The sequence below is a fragment of the Oncorhynchus keta genome, chromosome 31 (genome assembly GCF_023373465.1).
Source record: "Oncorhynchus keta strain PuntledgeMale-10-30-2019 chromosome 31, Oket_V2, whole genome shotgun sequence".
NCBI classification, from domain to species: Eukaryota; Metazoa; Chordata; class Actinopteri; order Salmoniformes; family Salmonidae; genus Oncorhynchus; species Oncorhynchus keta.
The window spans coordinates 20,908,361-20,932,794 of NC_068451.1; the positions used below are offsets into that span (position 1 = coordinate 20,908,361).

General features: G+C 46.7%; 1 protein-coding gene and 1 long non-coding RNA gene across 3 annotated transcripts in view; one reads left to right on the plus strand and one right to left on the minus strand.

Annotated features, from left to right (window-relative positions):
• Positions 1–5,049, minus strand: part of LOC118374537 (G protein-activated inward rectifier potassium channel 4-like) — a 25,544-nt gene extending 20,495 nt beyond the window's left edge. For both annotated transcript variants that reach the window (XM_035760968.2, XM_052489908.1), the window contains exons 1-2: positions 4,890–5,049; positions 4,626–4,758 (exon numbers count right to left, since the gene is read on the minus strand). The gene's annotated coding sequence lies outside the window, so the exon portion shown is untranslated. The remainder of the gene's footprint in view (positions 1–4,625; positions 4,759–4,889) is intronic.
• LOC127914319 (uncharacterized) lies at positions 2,212–24,201 on the plus strand. The gene is made up of 2 exons (XR_008088020.1): positions 2,212–2,371; positions 23,364–24,201. It is a non-coding gene; the product is annotated as an uncharacterized LOC127914319 (long non-coding RNA).
• Positions 24,202–24,434: the final 233 nt, after the last annotated feature.

The window sequence follows — 24,434 nt, forward strand, 5'->3', positions numbered from 1 at the left end:
AACTCTGACCTCAATCCCATAGAAAATTTGTGGGCAGAACTGAAAAAGCGTGTGCGAGCAAGGAGGCCTACGAACCTGACTCAGTTACACCAGATCTGTCAGGGGGAATGGGCCAAAATTCACCCAATTTATTGTGGGAAGCTTGTGGAAGGCTACCTGAAATGTTTGACCCAAGTTAAACAATTTAAAGGCAATGCTACCAAATACTAATTGAGTGTATGTAAACTTCTGACCCACTGGGAATGTGATGAAAGAAATAAAAGCTGAAATAAATCATTCTCTCTACTATTATTCTGACATTTCACATTCTGAAAATAGAGTGGTGATCCTAACTGGCCTAAGACAGGGAATTTTTACTAGGATTAAATGTCATGAATTGTGAAAAACTGTGTTTCAATGTACATGGCTACAGTGTCTGTAAACTTCCGACTTCAACTGTAAACTGTGAGTGTTACTGGGGGAGCTTGTCTGAGCTGTTTCCCTTCCATGCTATCATTCTAACTGTCTGTGTAATGCTACAGATGAAACACTATTAGATGTAGAATCAAATACACATCCTCCGCACACAGAATACAAATTGACAGAAATAAATGGTGTCAACTTATTTGCTCTTCACCACGATTGTGTCATAAACCACTTTTGACATTAATTTGAGGGCAATTTGAAAGTGAAAAGGACAACTCAATACGTGATCCTATGCTCCGCCAATGCACAGTACTCTGCTGAGTGCGGCTGATAATGGGCTGTGGTGGCTGTGCATGAGCAGTATGCCAGAACAGCACCTCTGTATTCTTAATCAAATCACTGTCATTGCCAACACCCGTAGTCCTTAATATTCTCCCAATCGCTCTCCCTCACTGCCTCATTTCCACCCCAATGAACTAAAATAGACAAGTTCAGGCAGATGAGGCATACAAGCAAACCCTTTAATTTATCTTTGGGAAATAGAAAGCCACTCAGTGATAGGTTGACTGATGATGGGATAAGGAGGTGGGAGAGAGAGAATGTTTTAAACCTTGAATGGAACAAATGTTCTCTATGTGAACCGTATAGGTTAAGTTTAGAATCACAAAAAATGTATGCAGAGATTTGTAGCTAACAACATCAATGGAAAGTAAATATGAAAAATGCATAATGTGGTTACGGCTGTTGGTGAACTGAACAATGTGAATGAGGAGCGTTGTTGCAGCATCACGTCCAAAGCCAAACCTGGCAGGCTGACATGGTAATAGTCAGAGGCTTCATGCCCATACAGTTTCACACAGTGAAACTCGGCCCTCAGATCACATTCCTTTCAATCTTTCAACCAGATTTTAGCAGAGAAGCATATTTAGTTTCTTTAAAAAATAACCCCCAGTCTGGAAGATACAGTTTAAGAGGTATGCTTAGATATGCAGGAAAATAAACATAGATTTTGAATAGAATTAAGCATAATGATTATGGCTCTAGATTGCAGGAAAAAGCTGGTTTTGGTGTTTGAAAAATGAAAAATTCTCCAACTAGTGTTAACATAATAATATTAACCAAATAGTTTGGCTCCTGGATGCTGATTGGCTAAAAGCAGTATGACAATTTTCATTTAGTGTTCTAATAACGTTGGTTACCAGTTTCTAATAGAGATAAGGCACCTCAGGGGTTTGTGGTATATGGCAACTCTGTGTTGTGCTGTGCTAAGAACAGCCCTTAGCCATGGTATATATATGGCCTATATATGCTTAATTATACCATGACATTGTTGAATACTTGTTTCTGATTGACTTGATGGGCATTCTGGGCGGCAGGGTAGCCTAGTGGTTAGAGCGTTGGACTAGTAACCGGAAGGTTGCAAGATCAAACCCCCCGAGCTGACAAGGTACAAATCTGTCGTTCTGCCCCTGAACAGGCAGTTAACCCACTGTTCCCAGGCCCTGATTGAAAATAAGAATTTGTTCTTAACTGACTTGCCTGGTTAAATAAAGGTAAAATAAAAAAATCTAGAGCGTGCATTATTTCCCTATAACGCACAGTATATTTGCACGGTAAAATTAAATGGCTATAGTTCATTCTTACATGTTCTATGTTTGAGCTGCTTTTGAAAGCAAAGGTTGAAACGAAAACGTTATTGGCATTGTTGAATTGGATTTTCATAATGGCAAGCCAGGACTGATGTTATGGTTAGCTAAACTAGCAAGTCTGTTTGTTTGGTTACCACGGCAACTACTGTAGCTATCTAGTAAACTTGCTGGCTACTTCAGTGGGTGTTAAACACATTTCTATCAGCAAATGAACACATTTATAGCAGCAAATATGTTGAATTATAGCCATGGTATAAAAGGGATCGTCAACTCGGGGCGCTATACATTCTCTGGGAAATAATGCAGCTCCATACAAGGTCAGTTCCAGTCTGCTAGCGCGTCGTGATTTTTGGAACACACTTTCCACATCCTTCATTATTTTCCATAGAACGCTTCTCAATTGATTATCCCTTAGGTGTAGGCATGCATGCCAAGTAATTAAATTCAATCAGCAAAGAGAATACAAATCACAATGCTGGAAAAGAATGACACAAAAAAAAATATTGAAAAGGAATTACATTCCTAGAATTAAACAGAGGCTATTTCTACACGGGCCAGAACATATTATGACTGAAATGGCCTTGAAGAAACAACAGTACTGTGATGAAACAGCAGGGAGCAGATCTTGAACCCTCGACCTTCTAGCCCGAGGTCCGGCGCGCTATCGACTGTACCGCAAAAGCCTGCTCGTACAGCAGGGTCGATTTCCGTGCTTATAAACCCAGGGTCTTTACACGACTCCCTCCTTTCAAAGAGCGCGTCCTCGCGCTAGCTTGCGACTCTACGTCTTTACAGGAACGCGCTCACCGGACAAGCACACGCACTGTCGTGGATGCAAGGTCTGATCACTTCTGACACCAGTGTAATGAAACAGGCAGGGAGCAGATCTTGAACCCTCACCTTCTAGCCCGAGGTCCGGTGCGCTATCGACTGTACCGCAAAAGTATGCTCATGCGGCAGAGTCGATTTCCGCGCTTATAAACCCAGGGTCATTACAGTACTTAACATTTTCAGAGCTTATATATACTTATTGAGAGTTTACCAATGCGTGTTAGCTGAAAGTCCTTGATATAATTATTCAACACACATTCACGTTTGGAATATCATATTTTATTAACTTAAACTGTATATTGAACTTAGTGAAAACATACTGAAAATATGTTCTCGCAATATGCTCAAGGTTAATTTAATCAAAAGCTACTCATAATACACCAAGGCTTTAAAATCAACCCATCACAAAGCCTTGGTAGATGAATACCCCACTGACCTTAGAGTCATCTTCAGAACCACGAATAGTGGTTAAGCTGGGTAGGCAGTGTAACCCTTTAGCAATTCCCAGTCATATTTAATATTCAAGAACAAATCTAAACTATTCCATCTGACGCCCATATCCTATTCCAATGGTTCCATGATATCCAATTCGCTGTCATCAAATATGAAGCATGTCAATTGCTCTTGAGCAGCCATGCCTTCCTTTTAGAATTTCAAGAATATGTTATGTAAAAAATATAACCAATTTGACAACGTGTGAATAGTTATAGAAAATATCTTATTCTAAACATCCTTGACATGGATAACAGGATGCAGGCACAGGGCACAGCGCACAGGGCACAGCGCACAGGGCACAGTCGCAGTTGACTGTTAGTTCTGGAACTATTCTTTTTTCAGAACGTGAATCGTTGATGACGAACAGCAGCAAGGCGCAATTAAAGCAGAGCGCGTTAATAAATGGGGTAAGAAATAATACAGGAACATTTCACATGCTGTGCAGGAAGGAAGAGTAGGGCTGTTTTAAATGGTAGCTTACACGTGGGTACTGGGTAGGCTAAAGAATTGGACTCGCTGTCAAAATCCTAGGCGAGTGTGAAATGCGTTGGAGCATAAGAGGAACATGTGGGCACGTTTTCACTCACTCGCTGAAAAACAACATGAAAACAGGGCGATAACGCAACACACTAAAAACTGCCGAGAGAATAAAAAAGAGGGGAGAAGAGAGAGAGAGAGAGCAGGGAAGAGACTGAAAGAAAGAGCGTATACAAATTGGGGATGGATGAATGGGGATAGAAAATAAATACAGTATAAATTAACAATGTATTACAATGTTTTAAATTGTTCATTGGCGTCAACAATGTATCAGTAATTAGTCAACTTTTAGACCCATTTGTTCAATTTTTTTTAATGCTAGGCTTCTAGTTGCCTACTAGTTACTGTTCAAATGCATGCATTTTAAGAGCCTAATTGATTGACAAGGTTAGGTTAGCTCACATTACCCGCTGGTTTTTAATTCGAACCACAACAAATGGAATCCTCAATAAACGAAGTTGTCCGCATGTTGACTTCACTAGTTTAATAGACACATAGCCTAACAACCCAGCATCATATAGGCTACACAAAACTGATGCAAATTAAGTTTGCCCCCCTGATAGACTCCGACCATACATGAACCGAGTTTGGTTGTCTAATAGCCTTGTCTGTCAGTCATATAGGCTACTATGGACATATATACAGCGTTGTCAGGGTTACTAATGTATTAAGCATTTAATAATTATGGTAGTTAATAAAATACCTCACCTCGGTTCTACAACAGTGCTTGGTTCGACACGTCTGCACGAGCTCTGACCAGTAGCTGTCAAAGGTAGGTTACATCAAACACGACCACCGAGCGCGCCGCCAGTGCGTGTCCACATATCAACACATCTCATTTCTGTAATTTGACAGAAAACTGAATTAATTAAAATAATAAGTTGCATTTACTATCGCTATAGTAGTTTGGAATGAACACGTCTGGTTATATTGTCTGTTATCCAAGGCATCCTCTGTTTGCGCTGTGCTTACCTTCTTTCCGAACTGGATTTGAGAGTCCCATGATCGCTGCCATAGCATATCAGGTGGCGGATTTAAAGCTGTAAGACCACCACAGTAAACTGTCACTTTTTTGTTCCTCCTGTTGCCCACCCCTGTCTCACAGACTGGAAGTAACAGCCAGCTGTAGTCTACAGTTCATTGTGCGCGAAGGAACGGTCTAGGCTTGCCACTCCTACTGTACGCGTAATGCAAAAATCCCCTCCCCCCTCATCCGCCCCCTGTACTTTACAGACTGCAAGGCTTTTCTCATTATGTGCGATCTAATATATGAGTTTCCGTGCTGTGCTTAGTGCTCAGCGCTAGACCTCTATTGCGGAGTGGCAATCGTCTTGGTATGATAACATTACTATTTGGCTTTTGACTGCCCTCTGCGCGGTGGCATCAGTAGTCCCATTTGACCCTGTGCAAACCATTCCCTCTCATCTACCGTTCATTAAGAGTGATCATTTTTTCTCAGCGGGAATGCTAAGATTGCCTGCTGAAAATGGTAGCCTATAAGAAATGTAGAGGTAGGTGGCTGCATGACCTATCTATGAGATTACATTTTCAAGAGTTAATTTAAGAGCAATTACATTGTATCAGCCATTAATGTGTGAGCCACTCTTGCATGATGAAAAACCTTGGCTGAGACCATAAACTTGCTATAACTCACCAAGCTAATGCCTATCCTCTGGGCACAGCACAGACCTCAGTTCAACTTCTAGTTTTGATTCACATTTGGTTGAGTTGTCAACTAACCTGAATTCAATTTGAAGTCGACAACAAAATGTCATTAGATTTAGGTTAAACGTTGGGCGAAAAACAATTAAGAAATCCCCTTACTTTTATGACTTTTTAAAAATCCAATCAGTTTTCCACATTGATTCAACGTCATCACATAGAAATTGTCTGTTGAAATTAAATGGAAACAATGTTGATTCAATTAGTTTTTGCCCAGTGGGTACGGCTTTAGTTCAGTGGGCTAACCCGTCTTGTGGCATACAGATGACCTAGGATGACTGTGGAGAGGAGGTGGTTAAAGGGGGAGTGTATGAAGTTTGCTTGACTACATTGTCACATAACTATAACTGAAATCAGAAGATGAATGTTAGCTCCCTGAGCGGATGCCTTAGGCTTTAGTTAACTGAGCTCAAATAGTCTCTGAAGTTGCACAGACACCCTGGGTCAATACTGTCAGATTCACCTGTCTATCATGTAAAACATGGAATATACTGTAATTCAACCATTATGTCAAAAATGAGCAAGTGACTGGGGAAAGAAAGAAAACAATGTCAGTCTCTTCCTGTGTAGCCCAATGATTTAGAGAGAAAGAAAGAGAGATGCCACTTTCCAATTCCATCTTGAACCACAGGTGCAAGAAAAGTAACTAGTGACAATGAATCAAGGTCGGAACATAATTGTATTTTCCAGAAATTACACTTCTCTCTGTATATGAATGCCCCCACCCCCTCCCACACATTCCTCTGTGAGCAATCGACCCACTCTCCTGTTCAAACTACCGTTGCTAATTGGCTCGCGGGGCTTTCATTCAAATCACATCTATTTTTTATGACTGCTGTGTAGTAGTGACTGAATTATTATTTTACCCCAGGAAAAAAAACATTACATCTTCAAATCTACATGCACTTTATTTGTGAATATACTTCAGAACCAAATTATGGCGCCAGGGAGCTGACAGAATATAGATTTCATGATAATGAAATGGAAGAGATAAATGCCTGCTGCAGATATGGAATGTGGAATTATACTCTCACAGAGGATTCAGGGGGCTTTAATGTTTATTCAGCCTCACAATGCTACACACAGACAGTATTAAGCCTATCTATCCAATTGTACACTCCCAAACAAGTGTTGAAGTTGAATACCATCAGTCCTCCTAATTCCCACAAGAGTAAATCAATGATCTTGCTCACTCAAGGCTTACCGTCTTTTCCATTCCCAGTTGAAGTCGTGCAGCACACGAGTCCCCAAAGCACTGTCACAATCTGTTTAATGACTCCATTCCATCACATTGGGTGAAAGCAGTGTGGAAAGGCTAATTTAGGGCTCCTAATCTGTTCACAGTAGTAGCTACAGAGTATATGCAGGAAATGTAAAACATGTAGTGTATTTGAGGTTTAAAAAGGCTTCTGAAGTTTGGAGTTTCCACTTAGAAATTTTAGACATGATTTTCCCTTACAAGAAATGTATCAACCCCAACAAAAATGCCCATGAATTATAATCCATATAATACACAGTATAGGCCCATGTCCTCAGAGTGGGGAACAGAGTGGGGCTTGGGTGTAGAGAAGTACGCTGAACTGATCTTCTAAAGGTCAAAGAGGTTACAGGGGGCGAAGAAACTTAATGATACATTTCTCCCATTGGTCGGTATTGATCCATGGCTGTATTTATACATCACCTGGCTGAGGGGAGAGAGGCAGAGAGTGACAGCCAGGGGAGGAGAGGAGGAAGGTAATCCTGTATTTATACATCACCTGGCTGAGGGGAGAGAGGCAGAGAGTGACAGCCAGGGGAGGAGAGGAGGAAGGTAATCCTGTATTTATACATCATCTGGCTGAGGGGAGAGAGGCAGAGAGTGACAGCCAGGGGAGGAGAGGAGGAAGGTAATCCTGTATTTATACATCACCTGGCTGAGAGAAGAGAGGCAGAGTGACAGCCAGGGGAGGAGAGGAGGACGGTAAATCCTGTATTTATACATCACCTGGCTGAGGGGTGAGAGGCAGAGTGACAGCCAGGGGAGGAGAGGAGGAAGGTAATCCTGTATTTATACATCACCTGGCTGAGGGGTGAGAGGCAGAGAGTGACAGCCAGGGGAGGAGAGGAGGAAGGTAATCCTGTATTTATACATCACCTGGCTGAGGGGTGAGAGGCAGAGTGACAGCCAGGGGAGGAGAGGAGGAAGGTAATCCTGTATTTATACATCACCTGGCTGAGGGTGAGAGGCAGAGTGACAGCCAGGGGAGGAGAGGAGGAAGGTAATCCTGTATTTATACATCACCTGGCTGAGGGGAGAGAGGCAGAGAGTGACAGCCAGGGGAGGAGAGGAGGAAGGTAATCCTGTATTTATACATCACCTGGCTGAGGGGAGAGAGGCAGAGAGTGACAGCCAGGGGAGGAGAGGAGGAAGGTAATCCTGTATTTATACATCACCTGGCTGAGGGGAGAGAGGCAGAGAGTGACAGCCAGGGGAGGAGAGGAGGAAGGTAATCCTGTATTTATACATCACCTGGCTGAGGGGAGAGAGGGAGAGAGTGACAGCCAGGGGAGGAGAGGAGGACGGTAATCCTGTATTTATACATCACCTAGGCTGAGGGGAGAGAGGCAGAGTGACAGCCAGGGGAGGAGAGGAGGACGGTAATCCTGTATTTATACATCACCTGGCTGAGGGGTGAGAGGCAGAGTGACAGCCAGGGGAGGAGAGGAGGAAGGTAATCCTGTATTTATACATCACCTGGCTGAGGGAGAGAGGCAGAGAGTGACAGCCAGGGGAGGAGAGGAGGAAGGTAATCCTGTATTTATACATCACCTGGCTGAGGGGAGAGAGGCAGAGAGTGACAGCCAGGGGAGGAGAGGAGGAAGGTAATCCTGTATTTATACATCACCTGGCTGAGGGGAGAGAGGCAGAGAGTGACAGCCAGGGGAGGAGAGGAGGAAGGTAATCCTGTATTTATACATCACCTGGCTGAGGGGAGAGAGGCAGAGAGTGACAGCCAGGGGAGGAGAGGAGGACGGTATCCTGTATTTATACATCACCTGGCTGAGGGGAGAGAGGCAGAGAGTGACAGCCAGGGGAGGAGAGGAGGAAGGTAATCCTGTATTTATACATCACCTGGCTGAGGGTGAGAGGCAGAGTGACAGCCAGGGGAGGAGAGGAGGAAGGTAATCCTGTATTTATACATCACCTGGCTGAGGGGTGAGAGGCAGAGTGACAGCCAGGGGAGGAGAGGAGGAAGTAATCCTGTATTTATACATCACCTGGCTGAGGGGAGAGAGGCAGAGAGTGACAGCCAGGGGAGGAGAGGAGGAAGGTAATCCTGTATTTATACATCACCTGGCTGAGGGGAGAGAGGCAGAGAGTGACAGCCAGGGGAGGAGAGGAGGAAGGTAATCCTGTATTTATACATCACCTGGCTGAGGGGAGAGAGGCAGAGAGTGACAGCCAGGGAGGAGAGGAGGAAGGTAATCCTGTATTTATACATCACCTGGCTGAGGGGAGAGAGGGAGAGAGTGACAGCCAGGGGAGGAGAGGAGGACGGTAATCCTGTATTTATACATCACCTGGCTGAGGGGAGAGAGGCAGAGTGACAGCCAGGGGAGGAGAGGAGGACGGTAATCCTGTATTTATACATCACCTGGCTGAGGGGTGAGAGGCAGAGTGACAGCCAGGGGAGGAGAGGAGGAAGGTAATCCTGTATTTATACATCACCTGGCTGAGGGGAGAGAGGCAGAGAGTGACAGCCAGGGGAGGAGAGGAGGAAGGTAATCCTGTATTTATACATCACCTGGCTGAGGGGAGAGAGGCAGAGAGTGACAGCCAGGGGAGGAGAGGAGGAAGGTAATCCTGTATTTATACATCACCTGGCTGAGGGGAGAGAGGCAGAGAGTGACAGCCAGGGGAGGAGAGGAGGAAGGTAATCCTGTATTTATACATCACCTGGCTGAGGGGAGAGAGGCAGAGAGTGACAGCCAGGGGAGGAGAGGAGGACGGTAATCCTGTATTTATACATCACCTGGCTGAGGGGAGAGAGGCAGAGTGACAGCCAGGGGAGGAGAGGAGGAAGGTAATCCTGTATTTATACATCACCTGGCTGAGGGGAGAGAGGCAGAGAGTGACAGCCAGGGGAGGAGAGGAGGAAGGTAATCCTGTATTTATACATCATCTGGCTGAGGGGAGAGAGGCAGAGAGTGACAGCCAGGGGAGGAGAGGAGGAAGGTAATCCTGTATTTATACATCACCTGGCTGAGAGAAGAGAGGCAGAGTGACAGCCAGGGGAGGAGAGGAGGACGGTAAATCCTGTATTTATACATCACCTGGCTGAGGGGTGAGAGGCAGAGTGACAGCCAGGGGAGGAGAGGAGGAAGGTAATCCTGTATTTATACATCACCTGGCTGAGGGGTGAGAGGCAGAGAGTGACAGCCAGGGGAGGAGAGGAGGAAGGTAATCCTGTATTTATACATCACCTGGCTGAGGGGTGAGAGGCAGAGTGACAGCCAGGGGAGGAGAGGAGGAAGGTAATCCTGTATTTATACATCACCTGGCTGAGGGGTGAGAGGCAGAGTGACAGCCAGGGGAGGAGAGGAGGAAGGTAATCCTGTATTTATACATCACCTGGCTGAGGGGAGAGAGGCAGAGAGTGACAGCCAGGGGAGGAGAGGAGGAAGGTAATCCTGTATTTATACATCACCTGGCTGAGGGGAGAGAGGCAGAGAGTGACAGCCAGGGGAGGAGAGGAGGAAGGTAATCCTGTATTTATACATCACCTGGCTGAGGGGAGAGAGGCAGAGAGTGACAGCCAGGGGAGGAGAGGAGGAAGGTAATCCTGTATTTATACATCACCTGGCTGAGGGGGAGAGAGGAGAGAGTGACAGCCAGGGGAGGAGAGGAGGACGGTAATCCTGTATTTATACATCACCTGGCTGAGGGGAGAGAGGCAGAGTGACAGCCAGGGGAGGAGAGGAGGACGGTAATCCTGTATTTATACATCACCTGGCTGAGGGGGTGAGAGGCAGAGTGACAGCCAGGGGAGGAGAGGAGGAAGGTAATCCTGTATTTATACATCACCTGGCTGAGGGGAGAGAGGCAGAGAATGACAGCCAGGGGAGGAGAGGAGGAAGGTAATCCTGTATTTATACATCACCTGGCTGAGGGGAGAGAGGCAGAGAGTGACAGCCAGGGGAGGAGAGGAGGACGGTAATCCTGTATTTATACATCACCTGGCTGAGGGGAGAGAGGCAGAAGTGACAGCCAGGGGAGGAGAGGAGGAAGGTAATCCTGTATTTATACATCACCTGGCTGAGGGGAGAGAGGAGAGAGTGACAGCCAGGGGAGGAGAGGAGGACGGTAATCCTGTATTTATACATCACCTGGCTGAGGGGAGAGAGGCAGAGTGACAGCCAGGGGAGGAGAGGAGGACGGTAATCCTGTATTTATACATCACCTGGCTGAGGGGTGAGAGGCAGAGTGACAGCCAGGGGAGGAGAGGAGGAAGGTAATCCTGTATTTATACATCACCTGGCTGAGAGAAGAGAGGCAGAGTGACAGCCAGGGGAGGAGAGGAGGACGGTAAATCCTGTATTTATACATCACCTGGCTGAGGGGTGAGAGGCAGAGTGACAGCCAGGGGAGGAGAGGGGGAAGGTAATCCTGTATTTATACATCACCTGGCTGAGGGGTGAGAGGCAGAGAGTGACAGCCAGGGGAGGAGAGGAGGAAGGTAATCCTGTATTTATACATCACCTGGCTGAGGGGTGAGAGGCAGAGTGACAGCCAGGGGAGGAGAGGAGGAAGGTAATCCTGTATTTATACATCACCTGGCTGAGGGGTGAGAGGCAGAGTGACAGCCAGGGGAGGAGAGGAGGAAGGTAATCCTGTATTTATACATCACCTGGCTGAGGGGTGAGAGGCAGAGTGACAGCCAGGGGAGGAGAGGAGGAAGGTAATCCTGTATTTATACATCACCTGGCTGAGGGGTGAGAGGCAGAGTGACAGCCAGGGGAGGGGAGGAGGAAGGTAATCCTGTATTTATACATCACCTGGCTGAGGGGTGAGAGGCAGAGTGACAGCCAGGGGAGGAGAGGAGGAAGGTAATCCTGTATTTATACATCACCTGGCTGAGGGGTGAGAGGCAGAGAGTGGCAGCCAGGGGAGGAGAGGAGGAAGGTAAATCCTGTATTTATACATCACCTGGCTGAGGGGAGAGAGGCAGAGAGTGACAGCCAGGGGAGGAGGATGGTAATCCTGTATTTATACATCACCTGGCTGAGGGGTGAGAGGCAGAGAGTGACAGCCAGGGGAGGAGAGGAGGACGGTAATCCTGTATTTATACATCATCTGGCTGAGGGGAGAGAGGCAGAGAGTGACAGCCAGGGGAGGAGAGGAGGACGGTAATCCTGTATTTATACATCACCTGGCTGAGGGGAGAGAGGCAGAGAGTGACAGCCAGGGGAGGAGAGGAGGCCGGTAATCCTGTATTTATACATCATCTGGCTGAGGGGAGAGAGGCAGAGAGTGACAGCCAGGGGAGGAGAGGAGGACGGTAATCCTGTATTTATACATCACCTGGCTGAGGGGTGAGAGGCAGAGAGTGGCAGCCAGGGGAGGAGAGGAGGAAGGTAAATCCTGTATTTATACATCACCTGGCTGAGGGGTGAGAGGCAGAGTGACAGCCAGGGGAGGAGAGGAGGACGGTAAATCCTGTATTTATACATCACCTGGCTGAGGGGAGAGAGGCAGAGAGTGACAGCCAGGGGAGGAGGATGGTAATCCTGTATTTATACATCACCTGGCTGAGGGGTGAGAGGCAGAGAGTGGCAGCCAGGGGAGGAGAGGAGGACGGTAATCCTGTAATTATACATCATCTGGCTGAGGGGAGAGAGGCATAGAGTGGCAGCCAGGGGAGGAGAGGAGGACGGTAATCCTGTATTTATACATCAGCTGGCTGAGGGTGAGAGGCAGAGAGTGGCAGCCAGGGGAGGAGAGGAGGACGGTAATCCTGTATTTATACATCACCTGGCTGAGGGGAGAGAGGCAGAGAGTGACAGCCAGGGGAGGAGAGGAGGACGGTAATCCTGTATTTATACATCAGCTGGCTGAGGGGAGAGAGGCAGAGAGTGGCAGCCAGGGGAAGAGAGGAGGACGGTAAATCCTGTAATTATACATCACCTGGCTGAGGGGAGAGAGGCAGAGAGTGACAGCCAGGGGAGGAGAGGAGGAAGGTAATCCTGTATTTATACATCACCTGGCTGAGGGGAGAGAGGGAGAGAGTGACAGCCAGGGGAGGAGAGGAGGACGGTAATCCTGTATTTATACATCACCTGGCTGAGGGGAGAGAGGCAGAGTGACAGCCAGGGGAGGAGAGGAGGACGGTAATCCTGTATTTATACATCACCTGGCTGAGGGGTGAGAGGCAGAGTGACAGCCAGGGGAGGAGAGGAGGAAGGTAATCCTGTATTTATACATCACCTGGCTGAGGGGAGAGAGGCAGAGAGTGACAGCCAGGGGAGGAGAGGAGGAAGGTAATCCTGTATTTATACATCACCTGGCTGAGGGGAGAGAGGCAGAGAGTGACAGCCAGAGGAGGAGAGGAGGACGGTAATCCTGTATTTATACATCACCTGGCTGAGGGGAGAGAGGCAGAGAGTGACAGCCAGGGGAGGAGAGGAGGACGGTAATCCTGTATTTATACATCACCTGGCTGAGGGGTGAGAGGCAGAGAGTGGCAGCCAGGGGAGGAGAGGAGGAAGGTAAATCCTGTATTTATACATCACCTGGCTGAGGGGTGAGAGGCAGAGTGACAGCCAGGGGAGGAGAGGAGGACGGTAAATCCTGTATTTATACATCACCTGGCTGAGGGGAGAGAGGCAGAGAGTGACAGCCAGGGGAGGAGGATGGTAATCCTGTATTTATACATCACCTGGCTGAGGGGTGAGAGGCAGAGAGTGACAGCCAGGGGAGGAGAGGAGGACGGTAATCCTGTAATTATACATCACCTGGCTGAGGGGTGAGAGGCAGAGAGTGACAGCCAGGGGAGGAGAGGAGGACGGTAATCCTGTATTTATACATCAGCTGGCTGAGGGGTGAGAGGCAGAGAGTGGCAGCCAGGGGAGGAGAGGAGGACGGTAATCCTGTAATTATACATCATCTGGCTGAGGGGAGAGAGGCAGAGAGTGGCAGCCAGGGGAGGAGAGGAGGACGGTAATCCTGTATTTATACATCAGCTGGCTGAGGGGTGAGAGGCAGAGAGTGGCAGCCAGGGGAGGAGAGGAGGACGGTAATCCTGTATTTATACATCACCTGGCTGAGGGGAGAGAGGCAGAGAGTGACAGCCAGGGGAGGAGAGGAGGACGGTAATCCTGTATTTATACATCAGCTGGCTGAGGGGAGAGAGGCAGAGAGTGGCAGCCAGGGGAAGAGAGGAGGACGGTAAATCCTGTAATTATACATCACCTGGCTGAGGGGAGAGAGGCAGAGAGTGGCAGCCAGGGGAGGAGAGGAGGACGGTAATCCTGTAATTATACATCACCTGGCTGAGGGGTGAGAGGCAGAGAGTGACAGCCAGGGGAGGAGAGGAGGACGGTAATCCTGTAATTATACATCACCTGGCTGAGGGGTGAGAGGCAGAGAGTGACAGCCAGGGGAGGAGAGGAGGACGGTAATCCTGTAATTATACATCACCTGGCTGAGGGGTGAGAGGCAGAGAGTGACAGCCAGGGGAGGAGAGGAGGAAGGTAATCCTGTGACGTTCCGGGAAAAGCTGGTGTAGTGTGGTGTCGTCATTATCACTCCCTTCAGAACAAGCACTTCCTCAGCAGACCATAGACGAGCAGCTAGTAGAACTGGTATAGTTTCTAAATGATAACTTCACTGAATCAAGCCAGAGAGAGATGAAGAAAGAGATGGCAAGGGGGTCGAAGAGAGAGGCATGGGGGGGAGTGGTGGAAAAAGTACTCAATTGTCATACTTGAGTAAAAGTAAAGATACCTTAATAGAAAATGAAAGTCACCCAGTAAAATACTACTTGAGTAAATGTCTAAATGTATTTGATTTTAAATATACATAAAGTATCAACATTAAATGGAATTGCTAAAATGTACTTAAGTATCAAAAGTACAAGTATAAACCATTTCAAATTCCTTATATTAAGCAAACCAGAAGGCACCATTTTGTATTTATTGGCAGATAGCCAGGGGCACATTCCAACACTCAGACATAATTTACAAACGAAGCATTTGTGTTTAGTACGTTCGCCAGATCAGAGGCAGTAGGGATGACCAGGGATGTTCCCTTGATAAGTGTGTGAATAGGACCATTTTCCTGTCAAAATGTAACAAGTATTTTGGGTGTCAGGGAAAATGTATGGAGTAAAAAGTACATTATTTTCTTTGGGAATGTAGTGAAGTAAAAGGAAAAGTTGGCAAAAATATAAATAGAAAAGTACGGATACCCTAAAAAACGACTTAAATAGTACTTAAAGTATTTTTACTGAAGTACTTTACACCACTGATGGGGGGGGCATAGGATGGAAAGGGAGAAGGGAAGGAGAAAGAAGAAGAAAACAGGAATGGAGAGAAAGAGGAGTGGCGAGAGTGTGTGAGTGAGAACAGAGTGATGGAGATAAGACTGGTAATGAATGTGATACATGACCAGACAATTGTGGAGTCAGTTCTAGACTAAGAAATATCAATTAGCGTGTGTGGTATGCTTAAAAAAAATATTTTGACTCAAGCATAATTCCTTTTGTGTAAGGAATATATAGTTGAGTGATTTGACTGAATGGCAGGGTAATCCAGGCATTTGTCATCTCCCGTCTGGATTACTGCAACTCGCTGTTGGCTGGGCTCCCTGCCTGTGCCATTAAACCCCTACAACTCATCCAGAACGCCGCAGCCCGTCTGGTGTTCAACCTTCCCAAGTTCTCTCACGTCACCCCGCTCCTCCGCTCTCTCCACTGGCTTCCAGTTGAAGCTCGCATCCGCTACAAGACCATGGTGCTTGCCTACGGAGCTGTGAGGGGAACGGCACCTCAGTACCTCCAGGCTCTGATCAGGCCCTACACCCAAACAAGGGCGCTGCGTTCATCCACCTCTGGCTTGCTCGCCTCCCTACCACTGAGGAAGTACAGTTCCCGCTCAGCCCAGTCAAAACTGTTCGCTGCTCTGGCTCCCCAATGGTGGAACACACTCCCTCACGACGCCAGGACAGCGGAGTCAATCACCACCTTCCGGAGACACCTGAAACCCCACCTCTTTAAGGAATACCTAGGATAGGATAAAGTAATCCTTCTCACCCCCCCTTAAAAGATTTAGATGCACTATTGTAAAGTGGCTGTTCCACTGGATGTCATAAGGTGAATGCACCAATTTGTAAGTCGCTCTGGATAAGAGCGTCTGCTAAATGACTTAAATGTAAATGTAAATGTAATCAATCAGGTGTCATATTGTATTCATCTCTATTGCGTCATTTATCCAGATTGGTAATTGACAAAGTCAAAAATCTTACTCATGTCCTAAATTTCACATTGTTCAAACCTCCCTCCCACTTATCGCATCCACAATGATATTGACTGTGAGGGCAGTGCTCTCTGTGTGTGCCCGTAATTTGGAGCTTGAGTATTGTAAAGTAGTTTTTACAGAGGAAAACTCTTAAGGTCCAGTGCTTCTGTGGCATTTACATAGATGAATGTTCTGCTGTCTCTTACCATGAACATTATTTTGCCAAAGGATTTTCTAACACTTTATAGTGCAACAGGCATGTATGTCCTTGTACATAACAAACAAGAGAAGTAGACCTTTTCATCTCTCTCGCTCTCTCTTTCTCCAATGAAAACTTTCAAGGATAACTGCACCACACTCGCACAATAAAATGTATTATGCAGAATATACTTGACGATAGTCTCGACTATTTTTATAATTCTACGAGCAACTTGAGGACTTTCTGTCCTTGTACATAACAAACAAGTGGTCCTCCCTCCTTGTATATAACAAACAAGTGGTCCTCTCTCTCTCTCTCTCTCTCTCTCTCTCCCTCCCTCCCTCCATCCCTCTCTAAAAGGTTCTTGGGCTTTGAGGCCGTCCCCCTTGAGGAGCTTGTGGTGCTGTTTCTTCTTCTCAGCGCGTCTTCAAATGTCCCCCCTAATTATGAGCGACGAGGGCCTTTTGAAGAGCACTAAGAGGGCCCTCTGCCCACTCTGGCTCCACACAACATTACACTAAGAGGGCCCTCTGCCCACTCTGGCTCCACACAACAATAACTGTAACTGCACCCAACCTGAGAAGAATTATGAAAATGGCATCTTAAAGCGGTTTATTAAATACACACCTGCTTCTGTCTCCCTGTTACTGAGCCAAACACTCAACTCACAGTCAATGATGTGTCCATTAGCTACCACTCTCCATGGATGTCATCATTAGAGACCAGCTCAACACACACTATAATACCAGCAGGCTCACTTAGCTAGGATGCCTTTCTGCAGGGTATGATCCATGACCAAAATCCATTCTTAATAAATATCTCCATCTGATGGACTGACACAGTAGTGCAGAGAATGTCTTCCAGAGTTACACACTAACGCTACATATAGTACTGTAGGTACAACCCTCTGCCCTACTTTGTTTTCAAGGCCAGTGGAAAAGCTTTAGCTACTGCCAATTATCCCTGCTAAAATGGGGGCGTAGCCCATTCTGTGGCTCAGTGAGGCACACAGTCATCCCGGAGACAGCCTTCATCACTGTGAAATGGGATTCCTTCAGGGGCCACGGCCCAGCGTAAATTACCGCCAAATTACCCATCACAATGACTGTACAATGCCTAAATGGTGGAAATGAGGCTATTACAGTGCCTGCCTCCAGGAGGTTCCTGTGAAGGATATGTAGCGGTTGAAGCTCCATAGTGTGAGAAGACATCATGAGGATGAGAGGGAGAGAGAGATGGGGAGAGAGATGGGGTGAGGGAGAGAAAGATGGGGAGAGGGAGATAAAGATGGGGAGAGGGAGAGAAAGATGGGGAGAGGGAGATAAAGATGGGGAGAGGGAGATAAAGATGGGGAGAGGGAGAGAAAGATGGGGAGAGGGAGATAAAGATGGGGTGAGGGAGAGAAAGATGGGGAAGGGAGATAAAGATGGGGAGAGGGAGAGAAAGATGGGGAGAGGGAGATAAAGATGGGGAGAGGGAGAGAAAGATGGGGAGAGGGAGATAAAGATGGGGAGAGGGAGAGAAAGATGGGGAGAGGGAGATAAAGATGGGGTGAGGGAGAGAAAGATGGGGAGAGGGAGATAAAGATGGGGAGAGGGAGAGAAAGATGGGGAGAGGGAGATAAAGATGGGGAGAGGGAGAGAAAGATGGGGAGAGGGAGATAAAGATGAGGAGAGGGAGAGAAAGATGGGGAGAGAGAGAGATGGGGAGAGGAGAGATAGATGCAGAGAGGGAGAGGGAGATGGGGAGAGGGAGAGAGATGGAGAGAGAGAGAGATGGGGAGAGGGAGATAAAGATGGGGAGAGGGAGATAAAGATGGGGAGAGGGAGAGATGGGGAGAGGGAGAGAGATGGGGAGAGGGAGAGAAAGATGGGGAGAGGGAGAGAGATGGGGAGAGGAGAGATAGATGCGGAGAGGGAGATGGGGAGAGGGAGAGAGATGGAGAGAGAGAGAGATGGGGAGAGGGAGATAACGATGGGGAGAGGGAGATAAAGATGGGGAGAGGGAGAGAGATGGGGAGAGGGAGAGAAAGATGGGGAGAGGGAGAGAGATGGAGAGAGAGAGAGATGGGGAGAGGGAGAGACGGAGAGAGAGAGAGATGGGGAGAGAGAGAGAAAGATGGGGAGAGAGAGATAAAGATGGGGCGAGGGAGATAAAGATGGGGAGAGGGAGAGAGAGATGGGGAGAGGGAGAGAGATGGGGAGAGGGAGAGAAAGATGGGGAGAGGGAGAGAAAGAGAGAGATGCGGAGAGGGAGAGAGATGGGGAGAGGGAGAGAGATGGGGAGAGGGAGAGAAAGATGGGGGGAGAAAGATGGGGCGAGGGAGAGAGATGGGGAGAGGGAGAGAAAGATGGGGCGAGGGAGAGAAAGATGGGGAGAGGGAGAGAATGATGGGGAGAGGGAGATGGGAGAGAGATGGGGAGAGGGAGAGAGAAGGGGAGAGTGAGAGAGAGATGGGGAGGGAGATAAAGATGGGGCGAGGGAGATAAAGATGGGGAGAGGGAGAGAGATGGGGAGAGGGAGATAAAGATGGGGCGAGGGAGATAAAGATGGGGAGAGGGAGAGAGAGACGGGGAGAGGGAGATAGATGGGGAGAGGGAGATAAAGATGGGGAGAGGGAGATAAAGATGGGGAGAGGGAGAGAGAGATGGGGAGAGGGAGATAAGGATGAGGAGAGGGAGATAAAGATGGGGAGAGGGAGAGAGATAAAGATGGGGAGAGGGAGAGAGATGGGGAGAGGGAGATAAAGATGGGGAGAGGGAGATGGGGAGAGAGAGATAAAGATGGGGCGAGGGAGATAAAGATGGGGAGAGGGAGAGAGAGATGGGGAGAGGGAGAGAGAGACGGGAGATAGAGATGGCGAGAGAGAGAGACAGGGAGAGGGAGAGAGACGGGGAGAGGGAGATGGGGAAAGGGAGAGAGAGATGGGGAGAGGGAGACAGGGAGAGGGAGATGGGGAGAGAGTGACAGGGAGAGCGAGATGGGGAGAGAGTGACAGGGAGATGGGGAGAGAGTGAAGGAAGATGGCAATCAATGAAGAAGTTTGAGGGATGAATTGCATGTCTTTATGAAGCCGTCGTTTTATTGGATTATGGCCTTTGATGCAGCCTCAGAAGTTCTGGTACCATGTCACAGTGACATCACCGCTTTGATTCAAGACCCATTATTAAGTGCAGAATCTGAAGCACATTGATGCAGTTAATGGAGGATGCAGTCTGGTAGTTTTCTCCAATATTATTGTATTCTATTTCACAGAGGAGCAGGTGCTTCTGGGAACTTCAAGTGCAGTCAGGCAGTGTGAGAGTACTTACCGTTTTTCTCTCAGCCCAATAACAAATTCTACATATTTTTGTTCTTGTTTTGACTTAAGACCTACACTTTCAGAGTTCCATGTTGAGAATACCCTTGGTCTCATTTCATCCATCTCCTTCCACGAAACATTAGCATCTCTTCCTTTTCCTAAAGGGATCATGAGTGTTGAAAGAACTTGTCTTGAGATAGTTCATGCATTATCTAATCTGCAAAGCTGCGTTGTGAGGGGAGAACACTTTGGTCAGTAATGAATGGGAAGAAATCTTGCCAGTGCTGGTGTGTGTGAGTGCGGAATTGCACCATTCAAAGGGCAGACAGAGTGAAAGGGGGAAAAGGAGAGGAGGGGAGGAAAAGACAAGATGGACAGAAGACAGGCGGGGCAGGACAGAGCAGTGCACAGGAGATATGAGAGGGAGAGAGAAAGAGAAGGGGGGGGAGAGAGAGTCAGAGTGTTTGAATTAAATAATTAATGTCAACAGTTCCGCACAAAATGAACTATGGCAGAGTGATGACATCAAATACAAAACTCTGGAGCCATATATAGAGATACACAGTATATTGCTCTGCAAAAAAAGTATTGGAAGCAACACAGACCAAATCAAATCAAATTTATTTATATAGCCCTTCGTACATCAGCTGATATCTCAATGTGCTGTACAGAAACCCAGCCTAAAACCCCAAACAGCAAGCAATGCAGGTGTAGAAGCACGGTGGCTAGGAACAACTCCCTAGAAAGGCCAAAACCTAGGAAGAAACCTAGAGAGGAACCAGGCTATGAGGAGTGGCCAATCCTCTTCTGGCTGTGCCAGGTGGAGATTATAACAGAACATGGCCAAGATGTTCAAATGTTCATAAATGACCAGCATGGTCCAATAATAATAAGGCAGAACAGTTGAAACTGGAGCAGCTGCACGGCCAGGTGGACTGGGGACAGCAAGGAGTCATCATGTCAGGTAGTCCTGAGGCATGGTCCTAGGACTCAGGTCCTCCGAGAGAGAGAATGAAAGAGAGAAAGAGAGAATTAGAGAGAACACACTTAACCTCTAGCGACGAGCAATCCCGTATCCGGGAGTGTAATCATAGCCTCAAGCGCATTACCATAACGCAACGTTAACTATTCATGAAAATCGCAAATGAAATGAAATAAATATATTCAATCACAAGCTTAGCCTTTTGTTAACAACACTGTCATCTCAGATTTCTCCTCCATAGCAAACTGAAAAGTACTGCAGCTGGAGATTACGCAATAATTGCAACGGAGGACACCAAGCGACCACCTGGTAAATGTAGTTTCGTATGGTCAATCTTCCAATGACATGCCTACAAATACGTCACAATGCTGCAGACACCTTGGGGGAAAACGTGGAAAACGTAAGCTGACTACTAGCTCCTCCACAGCCATATAAGGAGTCATTGCCATGAGGCGGTTTCAAAAAATGCGGCACTTCCTGATTGGATTTTCATCTGTTTTTTTTCTGTAACATCAGTTCTGTGGCACTGACAGACAATATCTTTGCAGTTTTGAAAACGTCAGAGTGTTTTCTATCCAAAGCTGTCAATTATATGCATAGTCAAGCATCTTTTCGTGACAAAATATTTAGTTTAAAACGGGAACGTTTTTCATCCAAAAATTAAAATAGCGCCCCCTATATCCAACTGGTTAAATTCACACAGGACACCGAATAGGACAGGAGAAGTACTCCAGATATAACAAACTGACCCTAGCCCCCTGACACATTAACTACTGCAGCATAAATACTGGAGGCTGAGACAGGAGGGGTCAGGAGACACTGTGGCCCCATCCGAGGAGACCCCCGGACAGGGTCAAACAGGAAGGATATAACCCCACCCACTTTGCCAAAGCACAGCCCCCACACCACTAGAGGGATATCTTCAACCACCAACTTACCATCCTGAGACAAGGCTGAGTATAGCCCACAAAGATCTCCGCCACGGCACAACCCAAGGGGGGGCGCCAACCCAGACAGGAAGATCACATCAGTGACTCAACCCACTCAGGTGACGCACCCCTCCCAGGGACGGTATGCAAGAGCCCCAGTAAGCCAGTGACTCAGCCCCTGTAATATGGTTAGAGGCAGAGAATCCCAGTGGAAAGAGGGGAACCGGCCATCAGAGACAGCAAGGGCGGTTCGTTGCTCCAGAGCTTTTCCGTTCACCTTCCCACTCCTGGGCCAGACTACACTCAATCATATGACCTACTGAAGAGATGAGTCTTCAGTAAAGACTTAAAGGTTGAGACCGAGTTTGCGTCTCTTACATAAAAATGGAGCTCTATAGGAGAAAGACCTGAATCCAGCGGTTTGCTTAGAAATTCTAGGGACAATTAGGAGGCCTGCGTCTTGTGACTGTAGCGTACGTGTAGGTATGTACGGCAGGACCAAATCAGAGAGATAGGTAGGAGCAAGCCCATGTAATGCTTTGTAGGTTAGCAGTAAAACCTTGAAAGCAGCCCTTGCCTTGACAGGAAGCCAGTGTAGGGAGGCTTACACTGGAGTAATATGATACATTTTTTTGGTTCTAGTCAGAATTCTAGCAGCCGTATTTAGCACTAACTGAAGTTTATTTAGTGCTTTATCCGGGTAGCCGGAAAGTAGAGCATTGCAGTAGTCTAACCTAGAAGTGACAAAAGCATGGATTAATTTTTCTGCATCATTTTTGGACAGAAAGTTTCTGATTTTTGCAATGTTACGTAGATGGAAAAAGCTGTCCTTGAAATGGTCTTGATATGTTCTGCAAAAGAGAGATCAGGGTCCAGAGTAACGGCGAGGTCCTTCACAGTTTTATTTGAGACGACTGTACAACCATTAAGATTAATTGTCAGATTCAACAGAAGATCTATTTGTTTCTTGGGACATAGAACAAGCATCTCTGTTTTGTCCGAGTTTAAAAGTAGAACGTTTGCAGCCATCTACTTCCTTATGTCTGAAACACAGGCTTCTAGCGAGGGCAATTTTGGGGCTTCACCATGTTTCATTGAAATGTACAGCTGTGTACAGCTATACAGACAAACTTCCCTTGGAACACAAATCTCCCTGTCTGGCTCTAGTATAGGCTAGTATACCATTGGCTCTAGTATACCATTGATTTACCTTCCATGACAACCTTGCAAAATGTGATATGTTAGCACTACAGCACTGACCTCAAACGGAGGTCTACTGTCCCATCCTCCCACCCCCTCTCGTCTCTCTGTTCTCCTGCTCACTCTGCAGCTATTATTTGTTTCATTTCAAGCTAGAATCCTTAGTTGCTACATCAATTTTTGGACTTATAAATGAATTATATACTGTATACCCATTGATTCTTCAAGAATATAACTTATCCATGCCTCATGAGCTTAGTTCAACTGTCGAACCCCATCAGAACCTACAATAAGCTTTTTTTTTACTCCAATGTCTGTAAATAACTAACACTGTATAGCCTCAAACATGGTTGAAACTATCATTTTTATACCATGGTTAATCAGTCCTTGCATCAATAGCCCCGTCTATGAATTTGAGAGTTGTTACACTTCTCCAAGACCATCCTTCAATTTTTTTACCAAAACCAAGGCGGGGTGGTAGCTTTGTTATTGTTTCAACTGCAGATTCTAGGTTTAAAGCACCTTTAGCTCTTCCAGGAAGCTAGAGAGCTGGTTTTACACTGCAAATACAGTAGGTATGATGTACAGCTCAATTATCCTCCTCTCTCCCCTTCTTTAGGCTTGTCACCTAAAACCCTGACAAACTTTTACAGATTCGCAATTGAGAGCATCCTGTTAGGCTGTATCACTGCCTGGTACGGCAACTACACCGCCCTCAACCGCAAGGTTCTGCATCCAGAGAGTGGTGCGGTCTGCACAACACATCACTGGGGGCAAACTACCTGTCGGTGTCCTGCGCTCTAGGACACCAACAGCACCGGATGTCACAGGATGGCCAAAAACATCATCAAGGACTACAACCACCCAAGCCACTGCCTGTTCACCCTGCTACCATCCAGAAGGCGAGGTCAGTACAGGTGCATCAAAGCTGGGACCGAGAGACTGAAAAACAGCTTCTATCTCAAGGCCATCAGACCGCTAAACAGCAATCACTAACTCAGAGAGGCTGCTGCCAACATAGAGACTCAAATCATTGGCCACTTTAATAAATGGATCACTAGTCACTTTAAACAATCCCACTTTACTAATGTTTACATATCTTACATTACTCATCTCATATGTATATACTGTATCTTATACCATCTATTGCATCTTGCCTATGCCGCTTTGCCATCGCTCATCCATATATTCATATGTACATATTCTTATAGTTGTAAATTAGAACTTGTTCTCAACTAGCCTACCTGGTTAAATAAAGGTGAAATAAATAAATAAATTCAATCCCTTTAGATGTGTGTGTACACGGTAGTGGTTGTGGAATTGTTAGATTACTTGTTAGATATTGCTGCACTGTCGGAACTAGAAGCACAAGAATTTCCCTACACTCACATTAACATCTGCTAACCATGTGTATGTGACCAATAAAATGTGATTTGATTATCACCACTACCTCCCAACTCCCTCTCCAGTCCTGGCTTGGTCCTTCTAATTGCCTGAAAACCAGCCATGTTAAAAGCACTCCAGAAATTCCCAGTGCATGATTGGTCTCCATTTGTGCTGTGTTTTTATGCTCTGAAAAAAAATAACATCTAACATATATACACACACACACACACGGGTGGGAAATTCTCCCACTCTCTATTTACTTGAGTAGGGATCAGAGGGGCGCTGGCAGGATGTGTTTGTACAT